Source organism: Squalius cephalus (assembly GCF_949319135.1).
Source record: "Squalius cephalus genome assembly, chromosome: 13".
NCBI classification, from domain to species: domain Eukaryota; kingdom Metazoa; phylum Chordata; class Actinopteri; order Cypriniformes; family Leuciscidae; genus Squalius; species Squalius cephalus.
The window spans coordinates 22,768,267-22,787,720 of record NC_137134.1 but is presented as its reverse complement, the minus strand read 5'-3'; the positions used below and the strand labels follow the sequence as shown (position 1 = coordinate 22,787,720).

Here is a 19,454-nt window from a genome sequence, read left to right as displayed (position 1 = left end):
TAACGTAGGATTCTTAAATCTCCATGGATCTACTACACCACTAGAACCACAAAAAGCATTTATAATAGTTGCAGATTTAGAGGGGGAAGGAGGGGCTGTAAATACTTTGGAACGGTCTAGAGAAGGTTTAAGAACCGTATTAAAGTCTCCTCCCAGAATCAGATGATGTGTGCCCAAACAGTTCTTTAAAAAAGTCTGGGTTATCCCAATTTGGAGCATACACACTAACTAGGACCACTGGCACGTTATAAAGTCTGCCCTGGACAATCACAAAACGCCCGCATTTATCACTAATAACACTGGTTTGTATAAATTGTACATTTTTGCCAATCAAGATGGCTGTACCACAAAATTTAGAATTTAATTCAGAGTGGTAGACCTGTGATACGCATCCTGTCTTTAATTTAGGAATGTCTGTTGTGCGAAGGTGTGTTTCCTGTAGGAATATTATCTCTGCTTTCAATTTGTTTAAATGTGAAAACACCTTACTTCGCTTTACAGGATGATAGAGTCCCCTCACGTTCCAGCTCACAAATTTAGTCGCAGGTCTATTCATTCCATCTGCAGAACCCATGGCTGATAAAGTCCAACTCAGTGCTATTATGAAAACTCATCTCCAACTCTGAGAAAGAGAAAGAAGGTAAAGGGGAAAGGAACAAAAGCACAAAGACAGAAAAAAAGCAGACTGTGCAAAGTAAAAAGAAAACTTTTAAATCACCCATTAACAACACAGACCCCTGCTGGTCCCTCCCCAAATGAGAGACTGCACCCCCCCCCCCCCCCCCCCCCCCCAACCTCCCAAGCCACTATGAAGTTTCATAGAAAGAAGAAAATAAAACTTACCGAGTGGAGCTGAGGCCCCACACAAACCTTATAATAACCATTTAGCTGAACATCTATAACATTAACAAGACTAATTAGAACCATTACTCAATATCCCTGTGTACATGGAAGAGAGAGAAAAAAAAGACTGCATTTGTGAGCGTTAAGTAAATAATAATAATAATTAAAAAAAATAAAAAAAAATAATAAAAAAATAAATAAAATAAATCAAGTTATCAGTACTTTGATTTCTGCATATGTTAGAAAACGATTCTAAGTGAAACATGAAAAACCAAGCAGACATACATGAATTATTGTATATAAAGAAAAATAGAAAATAAATAATTAAATGAATAGATATATAATAATAATAGGCCTACTTTAAAACAGTCAAATTATCCATACATGTTTCCTACATATATTAGAAGACAGTTCTGAATGAAACATGAAAAAAAAAAAAAAAACCCGCCTCAATCCGCATATGCAACTAGCCATCAATACACCCACTGTCCAATGTCCCATGGCATTACATTGCAGCGATATTGATCCCCAACAACAATTGGTTCATTCCAATACTCCCACCAAATATACCGAGGTATGTAGCCGAACAAACTCCCATATCAATCACTCATGAGTCACCTGACGAAGGTAACCGCCTTCTCTGGGTCAGTAAAGCTCTTCTGCTGGCCGTCCCGAGTCGTAATCCTCAGTTTTGCAGGATACAACAGCCCGTATTTTACTCCCTCGCATTGCCGTAATAACTGTCTCACCTGTCCGAAAGCCGCTCTCCGTCGCGCCACATTCTGCGTGTAATCAGGGAACACTCTGATAGTGTCGCCATTTTCAGATACAAGTTTTGGAGATGTAACAGCCTTTCGTAGAATGCTTTCCTTCTCTTGATAGTAGTGACACTTGACGACAAAAGCTCTCGGTGGCTGCCCGTCTCCCGGGGCTCGCTGCAAAGTACGGTGAGACAATTCTGACTTTATAAGTCGCAATTGCGACTTTATGTCCGGCAAAGTCAGAGTTGTGAGATGTAAACTCGCAATTGTGAGAAACAAGCTTCCATGTCATACATGACAAAACAGTCATTTTTGGGTGAACTGTCCCTTTAAGACCAAAATAAACATATCGAAGATGACATGTGAGTTTGTGAGCCAAGTGTTGTGGACATAAATCGTGGTAATACTATGTTTTTGGACATGTACCATGGTAAAAAATAAATGGTAAAAAAATGTAAAATCCTCACAAGTACTAAAATAATAATTTAGGAAGCATAATTGTTTGTTTGATTATATCCCTGAATATAAGATGCAGCCATTACTACATATTTATTCCATGTCTGCATTATGGAGTTGACATTTGCTTATGCGTAAGGTATTATACAAACATATTTGGCATGCACCTCAGGCTAAAATTCAGAATAAGTGTAAACAGGGCTGTGCGGAGACCGTACAAATGTCTACAAAAGGACATGCACACGGGGAACTTCTCGGATAATGAGCTCTCTGCTTGCACGGTATGCTAATTCCGCACCACCTTTAAACCTGAACGGCTGTGTGTTTTTGCACATTTGAGTCCGCTTTTAGATGATTTCCTGAAATAAAAATATAAAGTAAAATAATTGTGTTGCTTCTAATACAGAAATCAAATGACATTGTGGTGTTAAAATGACTGCTTTTGTATTATGTTTGTAGGATATGAAATCTTTGCAGGCTGGTGTGAGCACTGAGGATGAGGAGCCCAGAGCTAAATCCTGGAAATGGTGCCATGGATGTGACCCTCCATCACTCCACCGGCCCTTATTGCCTCAGATTGTGAAGCACAGCGCAGGATGCTGCAATGAGGGACATGATGGACGGCAGAGACAGGTGAAGGTGGGAACGGTGGTCAGCTGATTCATCAGAATAAAGCCGCAGAATGAGAACCGCTGTGTTGAGATGGCAGTAGGACGTGAGGTTCACGGCCTGTAAATATGGGATTTTTAGAACAATAAGTTTGAATAAAGCTTTGTTTCATGTGTTATTGACTTGTGTTTATATATTTATTTATTGTGATGGTTACTTTTTTCAATCTTTTAATCATTTATTCATGCTTCTTATTGTTGTCATTAAATAAAATGCATTAATTCATTGCTTGACTGAAAATTAAGATGTGTACACTGCATTTAGTGTGTATTCATGCATAGCATAGCTATGCCATATAACAAAACAAATTACATTTAGCTTGTTTTACAAAAATATATAAGTTTCAGCAAAAAAAAAAAAAAGTAATATAATTAAGTATTGGTCAGCATTTATCATTATTATTGTGCATAAGTGTTGGGGTGGGCTAGCAATACAATTCAATTTTGGGGTAATCTTATTTTTTAAGGAGTGATGCTTGAATTTTCCCAGAATAAAATCAAGTTTTCTCCAAAGTCGAGATCTTCGCACAGCTGCCCGTCTCCTTTGTACAGACATTACAAACGCTGAGGAAAACTGTTAGGGCTGTCGGGTTACTGATCTTAGTGCACCTGTCGCTCATATCATTTTGTTATTGCAGAACTTATAGTTACATAAAGATCAGGGAAAGATACCATGGCAAAATGGTAAAAAAAATGACAAAAAAACAGAAAACATAAATATCATGGGTTTGTGTACATCATAATATAAGATTATACACACAGGGGAAAAAAGCACAATGACAAGGTTAAATATCTTTGAATAATTCATCATAATACATAAAGAAAATGCATTTTTTGTTTGCTATTTATAAGCCTGAGGGATAAAACGAGGGTTTAATTCAACAAGAAAAAGAGGAAAACAATGGAGATTTAAGCGACTTTTGCTTGTGGGTGAACATTTTTGCATATAAAATGAAGAAATTAACATCATATTCAAGAGATGACGATTTGGGGGTTTCGTAATAAACATAATATCTTTAAGGATAAAACTGTGGGTTAAAAATATAAGAACTTAAATCAACCCATAATTTATTGGTTATACTACAATCACAAAATAAATGGGCAGCTGTTTCTTCAACAAGACCACAATTTACACAACAGATAGATGAGTTAAAGGTGCTCTAAGCGATGTTGGTTGACGTCACTTCTTGTTGACGTTCGAAGTATTGTCAAACAAAACGGAGGCTAGCTCGACCCTCCCTCCTCCTCCTCCTCCTCCTCATCCCGTCCCCTCCCCCTTCCTTCCGTGCTTCCTGAAATAGTCATGAATTCCGGACTTTGCGCGTTCTCCTTTTCCCTCTTCTTTGCTATTTGTTCATCGGAACGTCGTCTCTTTGGTCGTGTGTCGGTCATCAAAATTCAAGAGAATATAATTCTAATGTTAGTTGTTAGTCGTTAGTCGTCATTGTCTAGGACATCTCTCCTCTAGCTACTCTTCATGCTTCTCTCTCCTCCACTCCCCACACCCCCCTTCATGTGCACGCGCACTAACCCCCCAACCCCCACCTCCAAATCATTCTTGTCGGTTATTGGCTGGAACACTGTTTATGTCTCGTGGTCCAGGCTGGGCCAGTTTGTTTTTGTTGCCGTTTGTGGAGCCTGGGTTGTCTACAGAGACCGCGTTTTTTTACAGTGTGTTCAGGGGACAGGCAGCTAGCGGATAGTGAGGAGATGTTTGCTGTATGTGACAAAAAATATTTCGGCCTAAAAAACGTGTGACATCGCTTAGAGCACCTTTAAACCTGTCACTCAAATCTTTCAAGTTGTTGGCCTGTGATAACATCAACATAGAGGATGATGTACGGATTGCATTCAACGAGATCAGGCTATATAGTACCTACTCTTTTAGCGCTCGTTAAGTAAGTACTTATTGAAATTAAGTACCTACTCAGTGAATATGTGGTTTCGGACGGAGCCCGTGTCAGAGACTAATTAACTGTGTATGGCTTCATGCGTATAACAACTGGTGTCTGTCAAATCAACATGCAACTTGTCTGAACAGAGTACATCACCGTCTAATGATTGTATTTCGTTCATTTGATGTTTTTTTTTTTGTTTTTTTTTCAAGCACTGTGAAAGCTTATATCATGTGGCTTTTCATATGTTTTTCATCTCTTTCTTTCTCTGTTTTGCCTTTCAATGCATTTTTTCTCCCTCTCTCACAAAACAGACAACAAGCCCTCACAACCCCCAGAGAATGCGGGGCATGATGCTCGCGGTGAAGAGGAGTCTCTTTGTTGCAGTCTCAAAGATAGCAACGGCTCTCTCTCCCTCCTCGAGACTGCTATCATATTATTGCACCGGCCCCTTGAGCGTCACCCCACAGACCCCCACGCATTTTTTGTGGATATTTATAAAGGTTTTTGTAGCTTTCTGGAACTTCAAACTCTAAGCTGAGGGCTGTTTCTATGTAGCTCTTTTCTTCTTGGTGGGTTTTCAACCAACTACATATATATAGCCTACTTTTTGCCTACTCTTTTATGAATACTGTGAACTTACTAGTGATGTTTGATTTTTGAACGAATCGTTATTATAAGTGGGTAACCGGTTGAGCCGGTTCACTGAATCAACCTCAATCAAATTTTAGTGTGTGTTGTGTTCAACGTCTTTTTTTGTGAGATCGCTTCCTGTTAGTCATGTTGGTTATACCCAAGGAGCTCTATACTACCTAAAATTAAATTAGCAATTTTTTTTGCAGTCCTGTTCATCTCAATCGCACTTGTTTGGCTCGATTGAAATCGCAGGGGCCCCCAAATGCCAGGGGCCCCAAGAATCATCACCACCTTTCTCCCCTCTAGCGACGGCCCTGTCCAGAATTACGGAATACTATCCGGAAAGCTTTTGACCACTTTATAGAACCACACTGACTTGGTGGAGAAAGATAACATTTATAATGCTTTAAGCTGCTTCACCTTTTCTGATTATTTGGAAGAAAACATGCCAAACTACAATTTTTACACTATTTTAAAAGTTTGTTACAGTGTAACAGTATACCACCATGACATTTTGACTGTATGCTCAACAAAATAAATGAATAAATAAATTAATTAATTTAATTTCGAAATTGAAAACATGTTCGTCATTGAACAGGTAAGTCTTTGCTAATTACATTTTTATGTACTTTTAAATAAATCCAAAAATCATTAATTATACATTATATATATGTTATGTTAGAAATTAATATAATATTTGGTTACACTTTATTTTAAGCTGCCATTGTTACAATGTAATTATACATTTAAGTACTGAATAATATTAATTAATAACATACTATAGGTAAAAAAAAAGTACTATAGGGTTAGGGTAGGATTAGGATTTGGTTGAGGGTTAGTTGCATGTAATTATGCATAATTTACTGTTATTACTCTGGTAAGTACATGTAACATGTAACAAGGACACTGTAAAATAAAGTTACAGAATAGTTTTAGTCTGTTCTTGGGAGTATAAGTATGTAAGAAAGAGATGGAAAGCTCGATGCAGGGTGTAGAATGAATATAATCCGCATCATCACTCAAATAAAATTAATAATTGATCAGGCAAACTCTAGACGCCAGGGGAAAAGTGATTTTCCTTGAGGGGCCATGGTGACAGATGGCGAACCACCACAGGATTCCAGTCTCCGCCCAGTCGTCTCATATTCCCCGCCCCTTTCTGTGACATCACCGGCGCTCCAGCCCCGCCCAGATGCGATGCGAGACGCTTTTGCCCAAGAACCACAAAGGAGCACAAAGTGACCAACTCAACACTACAACTGCGCGCTGCTTTGGATAAACATATCAGGAATGCAGAGGTGAGTTTATGCCATCTGTGCGCTTTTGTTCTGTTAATCCTTCTGACTGCTTTTGAAATGATTCGGATTATGTTTCCAAACCTCCGAAATGTTTGTGTCAGCGCTCAGTGTTAAGTAGAACTAGCGTTTCTTGTAACATTTCAGCTGCTTTTACAAGCCTGAAGTTACAACGATGCACACATATCAGGTGTATTCAAATTTTAAAGGCACAAACTTAAATGGGGTATATTAATAAGGCAACACGGACTATACATTACATATAAAAAGGTTTTTAGAACTAAAAATGATGGATATATTATTTAAATTAACTAAATTACTTGTTGTGTGTGTATACTTCATTTGTGCATATTTAAGCTACTTAAGTAGTAGGCGATTAAAAAGCTTAAACTGTCTTATAATTGATATTCCCAGAATTCCCTTTGTGAACCATCAATTATTGTTGTAATGTAGCCCTTCATTGACATAAAGCCTATGCCTGCCAGTAAAATGTCTTTATTTTTTGAATAATTATAGTGATTTCTTGAAATTTCGTGAAATGGCCAAACCGATTTAAAACCAGGATAAATACACCAGTTTATTCCAAAATACCAAAGTAACAAAAAAATAATGTATACGGTATGAATTTGGTAACAGTGTCTAATTTTAAGTACTAAACTACTGAAACTGTGGTTACAATAGTACAGTTTCATTAGGAACGACTTGTTCTTGTTTGACAGTTGGTTATTTGTTACCGTGGTTATCAGTGTTTGATAGTCACGACCACCCCGGTGGTCATTTCTAATGGTGAGGAGGACATCCTATACATCCCCCCCCCCCTCCTCTCCCATTCCCAGCCGCCGATCCCCTCTCTCCTCTTCTTCCCTCCCCTTCCCACATTCCTTTCAGACTTTGAATGGAACAGGATTGACCTCTGGCATAACTCAGCCTCGTTTTCCTACAAGACCTCAGCTTCCCCCTGTTATATTAACAATTTATTGTCAAGTTAGGTGGTGTATTAAATATTCATGGCTCGCAGAACAAATGGCTGCTACTTTAGATCAGTATGGTTGTGTTTGTATATGCTTGTGTATTTTGAATAACAGTTATATTCTATATTCGTATGAAATCTTTTTGAATTTTAGAACTTTTTTTTTACAAGCTGAAACCACGTTTGTTGAGTCAAAAATCATCTTGAAATCATGACGAGTCAAGATATAAGAGACTTTCCTTCAATGAATGTTCCAGATTCTATACAAGTTAAATGTGTCGACAACCAGTCGTCTATAACTGCAGAAAAATTGGTCTTATTTGATTAGGACTTATAATTCGGTTTGTATAAACAAACAAAAGATGCTTTTACAGTAACACACTTACAATGGGGCTACAGCTTGACTTCAGTATGTCAAGTAAAGTCATGAGTTTTAAACCATTAAATGTGTTAACGTGAAACCTATGTGATTAACATATCTTACTAATCTTCTATGTTCAAAGTATGGGTCTAGAAAAGAGCGATTTAAGGAACTTGTCAGAACAAACAACATACAATTTTACATTTCTGTGTTTGAATGTCAGCAACAGGCCTACCTTGCGTCATAGATCATCAGTGGAAGTGCGTTATTGTAACGTAAATTAAATATATTTGTTTTTTACAAACTGATAGCAAGTATTTACTAATTTAATTGACCAGGGATGTGAAAAACTATGTATTTTAGTAGGTGGATTGACTGAAACACTATTCGACTAATCATTCTTAAAGGAATAGTTCACCCAAAAACTTTAATCTGTCATCATTTACTCACCCTCATGTTGTTCCAAACCTGTATGAGTTTCTTTCTTCTGCTGAACACAAAAGAAGATATTTTGAAGAATGTTAGTAACCAGACAGTTGACTGCAGCCATAGTTTTTGGGTGAACTATCCCTTTAAGGAAGCCCTGTTAATTTGCTCTTTTCAGAGTCACCTGGCCCTGATTGGATATGTTTGCGTAAGACATTTTTTTAACTTGACACATTGTAATGGTCTGGGTGTATGGTGTTCACACCTGTAGTTCGATTCTCTTGGTTTTTTTGGTCTGGACCGGAAAAGAAAATGATAAATTTAGTCCTAGTTCACTTCGCGTTCACACTGTCATTTTTAAGACCGAGCCTAAACATATAAAACAAACAGGAATTTTGACCAGCTGAAACCCCATGAAGAGCTTATCAAAACTGCACCAGGAATTTCTCTGTCACACACACAAACTAAGATCTGCTGCAAGGAGACTGTGTTTGCGACACCTGTACCGAACTGTGATGGGCAACGTAGCTCCTATGATGAGAAAAAATCAGTTGTGCTTGAGCAGTCGGCCCTTTTTAGGGTCGCATCCTGTGACATCACGTCCTGTTTTTGGTTCGTTTAGATGTCTTTGGTCCGTGTTGCGTTCATATTTCAGTCGAATCGCACCAGAGTCCGTTTGTAAGCGGATCGAGCGACTAGCGACAAATCTAGATACTTGTTTGCATGTAGCATGTAGCATGTAGTCAGTCAGTGTCTCATACTCGTTCCATTGTCCAACAGAAAAATGTAAATTTTTCACAGAAGAGCTTTATTGGACATTTGGCTATATTATATTAAAATTACAGAGAAAACCAATGTAAACTTCATACAATTGGCACATTACATCATCTAGCGCAATTTAGCGATTATAGCAGGTTTTAGCTACACTCGCAGAAAAAAAGGTACAAAAGCTGTCACTGGGACAGTACCCTTCAAAAGGGTTCTAATATGTACCATTTAGGTACTAATATGTACACGTCTGGTACCAATATGTACCTTTGAGGGACTTAAAGGAGAACTCGGCAACTCTAGCGAACTCTAGTCACTTCTTCGCTGATTTTTCCTTTTGTTGTCACATGTTTTCCCCACGAGCTCCCCCTACAGCTGTGGGGGGACATATATTTCACAACACGGTCGTAAAAAACTCACTTGCGGCGGCCTCCTCCCCCTCTCTACCGCTGCTCATGTGCGTTTGTTTTGATCGGAGCAAGCCAACTGTATCGTGTGGAGCTATGTCTACCGAGGTGGGTAATACATCATACATGCGTGTGTGTTTATGTCGAATTGCCGTAAAGCAATTCGTGTTTCGCGCTCGTTCTCGTTCTCGTTCTCGCTTCTCACGAGACTTCCAATTTCTATCTTGCCGGGACGGTAGTCCCCAAGTTGCAAGGTTAGTTTTCCGCCTGGGAACGCTGGGGAGAGCGGGGAAAGTCACCAATATCACCAGAAAAGGTTGTTTAACCATCCAAATGAATTCTAGACAGTTTTATTTAGTTAAAAAAGTTACCAAGTTCTCCTTTAAATGCACTCTTTAGGTACAAAGGTGTACCTTTTGAAAAGTTACCGCCACAGTGACAGCTTTTGTACCTTTTTTTCTGAGAGTGTACTTTCCATTGAAAATAGTTGGTAACACTTTTCAGGGGTCTCGGTCCGCTTGTTTGGTACGCACCAAGGTTTGACTGGCAGAGTTCACACTCATTGAAATGAATCGCACTAACAGAGCAATCGCACCAGAGTTTGTTTTAATTTAACCAAACCTGCCAAGTGTGAACACATGTAAAAGCAATACATTTAATGGCCTTTAAAGGACCTTTAATGGTAAAAATGTAACTTTTAAGGGTATGTTCACACTTGTAGTTCGGTTCTCTTTGTTTTTTTGGTCTGGACCAAAAAACAAAATTATACTTTTTTTTCCTCGTCTCTAACGTTCTCACTGTCATTTTTAACACCGAACCTAAAGATACGACGGAACTTGTAGAACATCCAAAACAATGCTCTGTGCTGGGCTAAATGCGCTCTTTGTATGTGCATACATGTGATGGAGCTCAAAACAGCGGCAGGAATCCCTCCGTCACACACAAACCAAGATCTGCTGTGAGGAGACGGCGTTTTTGACACCTGTATCGAACTGTACTGGGAAACATCTGGACTTTGACGAGAAAAAAAACAGTTGTGCTTGAGCATTCTGTCCTTTTTAGGGTCGCATCTTGACATCATGTCCTGTTTTTCATGTCTACATGTCTTTGGCCCGTGTTGCGTTCATATCTCAGTTGAACCGCATCAGAGTTCTTTTGGAAGCGGATTGAGACCCATTTTTTCAGGGTTCTCGGTCCGCTTCTTTGGTGTTCACCAGGGTTCAGATGGCAGCATTCACACTTATTCTAATGAACCGCACTAACAGAGCAATCTCACCAAAGTTTGTTTGAATCAAACCAAACCTGACAAGTGTGAACACACCCTAAGGCAACTTTAAGCACAGCACACTGATTCGCTAATTTAAGAATCACCACTAAAAATGCCAAAACTACATAAAAACGACGTATCTAACCTGTAAAATAACTAAAAAATAAATAATACAATAAATCAAATAAACAACAACATGCCACAGATGTTGTCCATACAGCTTAACTTGGATCAAAGCTGAAACATTCCTTTCACAGAAATGCCTATCAGCCAGAAAACACTCTTTCTATTATTTGTGTCGTGTCCACTGTACATAAAGCCATGTTAGTCCAGCTTAGAACAGCAGTGTTAAAATCCCCCTCGAGTCAGATGGCAGTAGACTGTGAAAGACAGGGCATAAAATGGCAGATCGTTTTACGAGGATTTAATGTTTCAGAGTTGGCCATCAGGAGAGATTACATTGTAAGTATATTGTGGCCTTTACAGCGTTTATCCTGAGGCAAGCAGGCCTGGTCTAGAAACGCTGTGCTCCAACTCCCATTCAAATGGCCTTTCCATTCCCGTAGCCTTTGGCTGCTCTTCCAATACGAATGCGACTATTATAGACGGTCTGCGTAATGATGCTATGTTTAAAGAAAGCCACTAGTTTCAGTTCAGCTAAGGGTAAGTATTACTCAGAATAACCTAGAATTATATACTCTTTTGCTTTTTCTGCGTGTCGGGATGAGGGAGTGTATTGTTGATGGTATCAGTGGGTGTCTTTAGCTGGGATCAGGACCAAGACCTGGGCGGTTTGTTTTCAGGACTCATGAGACGCTCAACGGTCTGAGGATCCTATTCAAGCCTGTTGTCTAACTCTCTGATTCCTGGTGATTCATCGACCGCAGATGTGTTTATATATAAACTAGCAATCTTTGTTCATTTTGCTCAAGTAGAATCATGAAACGTGGCGAGATCTGCTCATATTTGAAGCCTAAAATCCAAATAATGAAAAAATAATAAATTGGTTTGTTGGAGAAAAATTTGGTCTTTATATTTATTTATTGCAACGTAACATTGTTCATGACAATTAAACACATTTTCTTCAAAATTCTCATTACCATACACTGTCAAATATTATATGAGCAAGAAGTAATGACAACATGTGTTTACATTGCTTTAACTCATCAAAATAAGTTTCAGTTTTCAACTTTATTGTAAGATATACAAGATTCAACTCATTTTTTTAAGTCAGTTTAATGTAATTTAAGTTGAAATGACTTAAACATCCAAGTTGATTGCACTTACATTTTTAAGGCAGCAACTTTTTTTCACAATGTAGTTTCAGAAAGAAAATCTCATTCATTTCTAATTTAGTTGTGATTTTAAAATCTCCTTTGAGAGTATTAGAGAATGTTTGGACATTTTATGGTAATGAGAATATATATATATATATATATATATATATATATATATATATATTGCAATTGCAAAAGCAATGAAATAATAAATTGCCTATTTTTTATTAAATTATATTATATTCAATTATTATATTAAATATTTTAAAAGATATTATATTAAAAGCTATAAACTGTGTGTATGTGTATATATATATATATATATATGAAATATTATGAAGTGTGAGAGAGACATGTTTTAGTGAGATTTGCTGTTTCACCGTAGATTCACCTCAATCACTGATTCAGCAGACGGACATGTGCTGCTCTCCATCTGTAATTTGTCTGCGCTCTTTGGCATTTCTGCATCCTATATTTGGCCCAGAGGAAGCTCAGGGTTATAAGTGAGATTTTTGTGCTGTTTATGTTCTATCAGCTGAGGAATGATATTAAATTCCACTCTGTGGCAGCCCATATCCAGCTGGAGGGCTTCAGATACACACAGCAGGAGGAGGAGTAGGAGCAAGGGAAGGGACGCGAGCTACTCATCAGCCAAGCATTTCCTCTCTTTCTTTTTCTCTTTTCCTCTCTTGCTGTTTCTCCTTTACTCTGTCAGTCTGTCCAGAGCACTTCCTGTCATAGTTCGGCCACTTCCTGTTACTGTAAACAAAGTCGTTGTTTCTTCCCAAGTGGCTTATATTTCTGTAGTTTTCTTTTTTTTATAGGCAAAATATAATTTCTTTTAGTTTTTAGTTCGATTTTTAGGGTCAGTTGTGAAATTTTGGACATATTTTGAGATATTCACCCTTAATCCTGTTTAAATCAAGAGCATTGGTCACTTCCAACTTTGTGCTTTGATAATAGTTAATTTAGTTAATGAAAGCTTTTGAATGTCTTACCAGACTAAGTACATGTTTAAGTCCCATTTAATGAAGTGTTTCATAGATAAAGTCACAGCAAACAGTCAGAGATGTAGAAATTCCTTAGTCAATTTCTGAATGATTTTCTTTAAATCAAAAGATCTAGTCATTATCCTTTGTGCTTCCATTTGTTTTCTAGCCGAAAGGGCCTTCAGGGAAGTATTGGCATCTGAGAAAGACTCTGCGACTGAAATGCAGACGCGCCGTACACGACATGATGCATTTTAGATGCTGGCGGTCTGATATCTGAGACGAGGAATCTGATTGGCCCTTGCTATTTTGGAGTTTGGCCAATCGGGTGTTTCATTCTGTCTGAATGACTGAGAGAATGAAGTGTCAGCTTGAGTTTCAATAATGCTAGACTGAAAACACAGTTTGTTTTTCAATTTCTTACCAAGCACATCCTGATACACCCTAGAGTGTTTAAATATCCAAATTTGTGGTTGACCAATGTTTATTTCTGAATGACAAATCTGGAATTGCAGATGGTCCATTCATTACCTTTGTCACTTCTTGTTCCTGGTGCTGCGTGGTTTTGGGTTTGGCCTTCCAGGCTTGAATTAATTTTAATGATTTAATATAGAAAATAAGAAATATATATATATATTAATAAATTTAGCTAAATACTTATTTAATCATTTTATATGGTAACTAAATTATATTAAAAACAATTATAAAATATGAACAAATGTTTTATATTTAATATATAATTATGTAAATAATTAAGTAATTATGTAAATTAAACAAGTATTTAAATAACGCTTAGATCTCATAACATTTCATAGACATAACAAAAGACACTATAAAAAACCTAGATCTTAAAAATGAGAAAGAAACTTTAAAAAAAAAGTATTTGGCACTTTTTCATTGCAGTAGACACCTGATATTTTCTTATCACAAATTGTGCTTGCGTCATGAAACCATGTGATGATGCAAGACCTCTGATGTGAAGACTGCACCACCCCAGTAGCCAAACAGACACTCGTGAGAAAATACACAGACATCCTGCGCTTCAGGTTTTATTTAATTTCAGGCCACATTTGGTGTGTAATGTAAAATATGATTCCATTGCACCATGAACATGTTAAATGATGAATGTGCAGGGATGCTGGCTTCCTGTCAGAACCGCTCTCCAGAGAAGTGTGTGTGTGTATAATAATTAGGTTTGACTCCATGGTTTTGCTCCAGTTAGTCTCTGCAGGGTTTCTCCTCCCACCAAGGACTTCACTCTCTCCCAAACACATGTGTGCGCTAAACTCAGAAAATAAATGATTATGCTCTTGCTGAGGCGCTGGAATCACATCCTGTAGGGGGGTCTTGTGTCCAATTACTATAGAAACTATACAAATACTCTGCAAAGTACGCCAATGTACGGTCTTGTTGTGTGTTCTGGATAGGTCGTAATGGTTGACTATCGACTAGTTGCCCAACAACGTTCATGTTGACTAGATTTTGTTCTTTAAGTTGAGTCAGGGATTAATTAGCCGTGCTAATGCTTTAGCTCTTAGCGTTAGCTTAATCGTTAGGGATTTTGGCTAGCTTTCTTTGTTGTATGCTTTTCTAACTGTTGCCCTGCCATGACAGTATTTGACCTGAAAGAGAAACTGACTATAGAAGAAGACAATAAATGCTAATGCTCGCTATATCGCCCTTTGTGGCAATACACAAAGATTACAGTCTGAGACATTTCAGACTATGAAGCATGAAATTTGCACTTGCGTAGCTAGAAATTTAGCATTCAGAGTATGTTTTGCACCTAACATTGTCACTAAAATGATGAACATACCTAAATTTTTAACCAAATGATTGTTGAAATATCTACTGACAGCAGTGCAATAATAATCAGCAAATCTCCTGAATCAGATTCTTAGTGGCTGAAAGCATGACTTCTGCAGCATTGCGATCTATACCTTGCGAATCCCTCAGGAATAGAACAAACCTAAAAAAGCACAATCGTCATCAGTTTCCACAAGCACAAGAGTGTTGCATTGTGTTTCATAATTAATGGGGACTCAGCACAAATTCAGTCCTTGTAATCCCCTAAATGCCCCTGTAACTCTTGTTGTCAGTCGGCGTGCCTCCCGAGGTAAATTTTCACTGGCTTATGGTGAATGCACTGAGGTTTACATGTCTTTCAGAGTGTGTGGTGGTGTTTGTGAAGATGGATAGGGGTGAGCAATGCTACAGAAAAGTCTTCATTGATATGTAGAGCGTTTCTTGAGAGACGGCCCGACCTGATGCAAAACAACACAGTTCATTTACAGAGGACTTTGTTTAAGCCTCTGCTAATCCAGACCTCCCAACAGGAATGAAACTTGGCATCGATTTCTTCTCTCTTTGGAGAGATACATTTGGGAACACAGTTTACTAGCCTTGAATTCTTTCTTTTTGTGTATTCATGTATGCAAATAAAATTCTGAGTGTAATTGGAACAACAATATGATGTGTTCTCCTTTGACATTTGGTAGACCAGAACTAAAATTAGTGCACATGCTTCAGCAAATTGACCCAGCTATGATGTGCTCGTGCATGTGGCACAAGTTTGAATTTGGCTTCTTTTGCGTCTTTTTCTTCTGCAATCCAGAATGACAGCACAGCTGAAAGATTTGTTTGAGCTGCGCCCTCTACTGTACATGTGTGAATTTGCGCTTCCTACAGCTTGAGATTTCTTCATTTTACTTTTTTGTTGTGAAAGGGCCTTTACATTTGTGGAAAATAGAACCTTTTTTTAATTTATTTTTTAGCTATTATAAAACAAACAAACAAGCCCAGCCAAGATGAGAAAAAGTAACGCAAAAGTGTTAACGCATTACTTTCCACAAAAAGTAACTTTTTTACTTTTTAGTTACTTTTTAGAGAGTAACGCAATATTGTAATGCATTATTTTTTAAAGTAACTTTCCTCAACACTGTGTATATAATATTACACACTTAATTGTATTTTGTTTTAAATTTTATGTATGCAATATTTGAAATGTGTATGAACATTTTAAAATTAATAATTTTTTTATATATATATTTCAAAAAAAATTATATAACATTTGTGTGTGTGTGTGTGTGTGTGTGTGTGTGTGTAAAAACTTTACAAAATAAGTAGTGGGCTGTTGTCTGTTTACTTCCTTAGTCCCTAGATCCCTAGTCAGAATGATCCACTTTTTACTGAGCAATATTTTTGATAAAGAGGTTTGTAATGTCAGACTCATTTGCGTTAGCTGATCCTTGTCAGGTAGAATGACCTATTCACATAGAGACGATAAATGAAGTCTGTCATTTAATGGACTCCTCCTGAAATTAGCCTCTTATGGGAACTTTGAAATATTATCTTCCACCCACACCCCTCTGCACTTTACCTGAGTAAACCCTTTGTTTTAGAGTCAGTGGTGAAGTATGGACTGGCGGGGCAGTGGAGGGAGAAATTGCTTTGTCCTCTGCTATACGAGGTGGTCATATTTACCAAGTGATGAGCAATCGGCAGAAATGCCACTTGTCTTATTCACCCAATTAGCTTGTCAAAGTAATATAAAATTCCTCCCTATCATCAATAGAAAAAATTATAAAATGTAATAACCACAGGCTGTAATGTGCCACGTTATCTCAGTTACTGCCCCAACGTCACGTTTTGGAAATGCAATTATAATAATTCAGTTGAAATGACAGGTGTTTTAATGCGAGGTGGAAGGATAATGCCGCTCTGTTTGAATTAATTAATTCAGCCAAACACTGTTTTATCTGTATGAAGCTGACTGAAGGGGCGATAATTAAGAAGTGCTTGAATTTAAACCCATGAGGTTTCTGCAGAGCTAACAATGTATCTAAGAGCATCTAAATTCCCTGGCCTCCAGCTTGAAGTGCTTTCGACTCATCTTCTGTGAGTTACGTGCTGCATCTGAGATAAGTGTTCTCTTGTCTTATGGGACACCCGAGAGTCGTGGTTTACAAGTGTTTCATGCTGTAGACGGATGGTTACAAATGTCTCTTTGGCTGAATTTGATGGGGTTGTGACTACTGGGGAATTGCAAGATTTTGTTTTTCGATTTCAGTTCCATTAATGGTTCTTGTAGTACTTTTGAGGAAGTATTGAGTGCTGTTTTGTATTGCACAGCGCCATTCCATCCATGATGGCGGAAAAATTTGCATGTTTTTAATTGTTAATGGGACCAAAGTCATTTGTCTTTTTTTAAATTTTTTTTTTTATAATTTTTTAAAAAGTTGCCTTTTCATAACCAACAAGTTGCACAATTGCAAATGTTTCTAGCTACACAAACACATTTTTCAAAGTCTGGTCATATTAGCGCATTTCAGTGAAATTTCGTGGGCAAAAAAGTACTGTAGGGATGCACTGAAAAGAAAATTCTCGGTCGAAAATTCTTAGTCCTACAAGGCTATTATTATAAGAGCATGTGAGCGGGAAGTGGATCAGTGAACGAGAGGGTAGCGTCATTTTACCAGCGTTGCCCAGCATAGCCACACCATGTCACGGTACAGTAGGACTATTGCAAACAGAAACAAGTCTACTGCTACATAGAAATTTCATGATAATGGCTAGAGCAAGAGTGAAACCTGAGCGCTGAACACTGCATATATTTTCGGCTCATATTTTTGGCCATTTTTCTCTTTCAACCAAAAACCAAAACTGCCACTTTCAATCATTTTTGACGGCCGAAATTATCCCTACAAAAAAGTTATCACCAGAGTCTGCGAAAATAGACACGGTAGGGTTGGATGATAGAGGGATTGTAGGAAGGAGACTCTCTTCAGTCATTGAAGTGCCCCAGGTGCTGTTATCAGTAACCATGATTACATCCATGTCAGACCACTAGGTTTCTAATAATCTTTATTTGTTGGTGCTCCTAGTATTAGAAGAACCATAGACCTTGAAGCATTTCTCCAGCTCTGATAGAGTTGGTGGAGGTCAGTGCCATCATTTTTTACAATTTCATGTCATCCTGGAATGCACTTTCTCCATCAACTTCTGATGGCCTGAATTATGAATAAAATAAAAGCAAGGGTGAGATTTTTTTTGAGGGTTGGACTGGAGGGATTGAAAGACAAGTGGTATTGCTGACCTACTTCAGCATCTTATGTAGATAAAGAAATGGACATTTAAAAGGGTATGAATCCTTCCACAAGTCTTTTGTGTGAAAAGGCTTTTAAAACATACATGTCAGATATGCTTTCCTTCTTTTGAAGGGTTCATTAAGCTTTTAAGTAACAGACATGAAAGTTCCTTCCAAGGCCTTCATAGATTTCCTTCCAAGAGCCTTCTGAAAGTATTTCTAAAGCATTTTCTACCACAAAATTGTGCATTCATAAAAGTAGAAGTAGTACAGAGGCACCCTCATGTCATTTCAACCTCATTTATTACTTTCTGAGGTTAACTTTTGTGTAGAAATTGCATTATTATCAGCTACTTGGAGTTACTTGGCCCTTTGGTCTTGTTTGATATTCTTTTCATGCCTCTGAGATTATTTAGACCAACTAATTATAGCTTGTTTTACATCTGTGTTGTTTTGCATGTCTGTCACGTCAAGAGCAGATTAATAGCGCTCATCATCTCAGACAGAAGTTGAGGCAATCATGCATGGAAATTGAGTCTGTTTCCCCCACCCCCAAAGCCAAACTGTTGCTGATCTTAAGAGAGCATAAATCATAACAGGAAAAATAGCTCCTTTAATCCACAACAAACTGCAAATAATGATCATTTTATATAGCACTATAGGAGTTTGCAAAAAGTCTGTGCTTTTTTTATGGAACCATGCTGACACAAAAAGTAATGTATTCACTTTTAGGGTGATATTTATTCAGTGTCATCACCCAGCGGTGTTTTAGTTCGTTTAATTGATGGAACCCCTGCTGCACCATATGCATGTGATTTTTAGTTCAAGGTGTCCTTTGATATGCTTTGATATCTTTCTTTCTGAACCTGGCAAATCAAACGCTCTACCAGTGATAAAAGACTGTTTCATCCAGAAATCAGGTCTATAAATTAGTACATTTTATATTGTGGTTGTTTATTGATGTAAATGACATATCTTTAAGTGATTTTATTACATTGTTATAGGTAGTGTGGTAAATGTGCAATAATATTGTTCCATAAAGCCTTATGCATCTTTAAAAGCTACAATAAGTGCCTTTTTATGCTGAAATAAATTATAGTATATTTTTCTGAAATTCTTTTTACGTCTCTATTCCGTCATATTCAAAAATGAAAAAAAAAAACAGTAAAAAGGGATTAGTTACATTAGCTGAAAATAAATGTTGTCTCTGAAATGCAGCAAGACATTCAATTTGAATAAAAGACGTACACAATAATACCAGGAATGTGCATTAAGCAAATTTGATACAATTTGATTTCATGCTGGCTTTAAGCTGGCTTTAAGACATTTTCTGAGAGGTTAAAAAAAAG

At 37.5% G+C, this 19,454-nt stretch overlaps 1 protein-coding gene across 2 annotated transcripts in view; it reads left to right on the top strand.

Annotated features, from left to right (window-relative positions):
- Positions 1–6,450: 6,450 nt before the first annotated feature.
- The window catches only part of sh3bp4a (SH3-domain binding protein 4a), a 29,383-nt gene continuing 16,379 nt past the window's right edge, over positions 6,451–19,454 (top strand). For both annotated transcript variants that reach the window (XM_079889811.1, XM_079889810.1), the window contains exon 1: positions 6,451–6,557. The gene's annotated coding sequence lies outside the window, so the exon portion shown is untranslated. The remainder of the gene's footprint in view (positions 6,558–19,454) is intronic.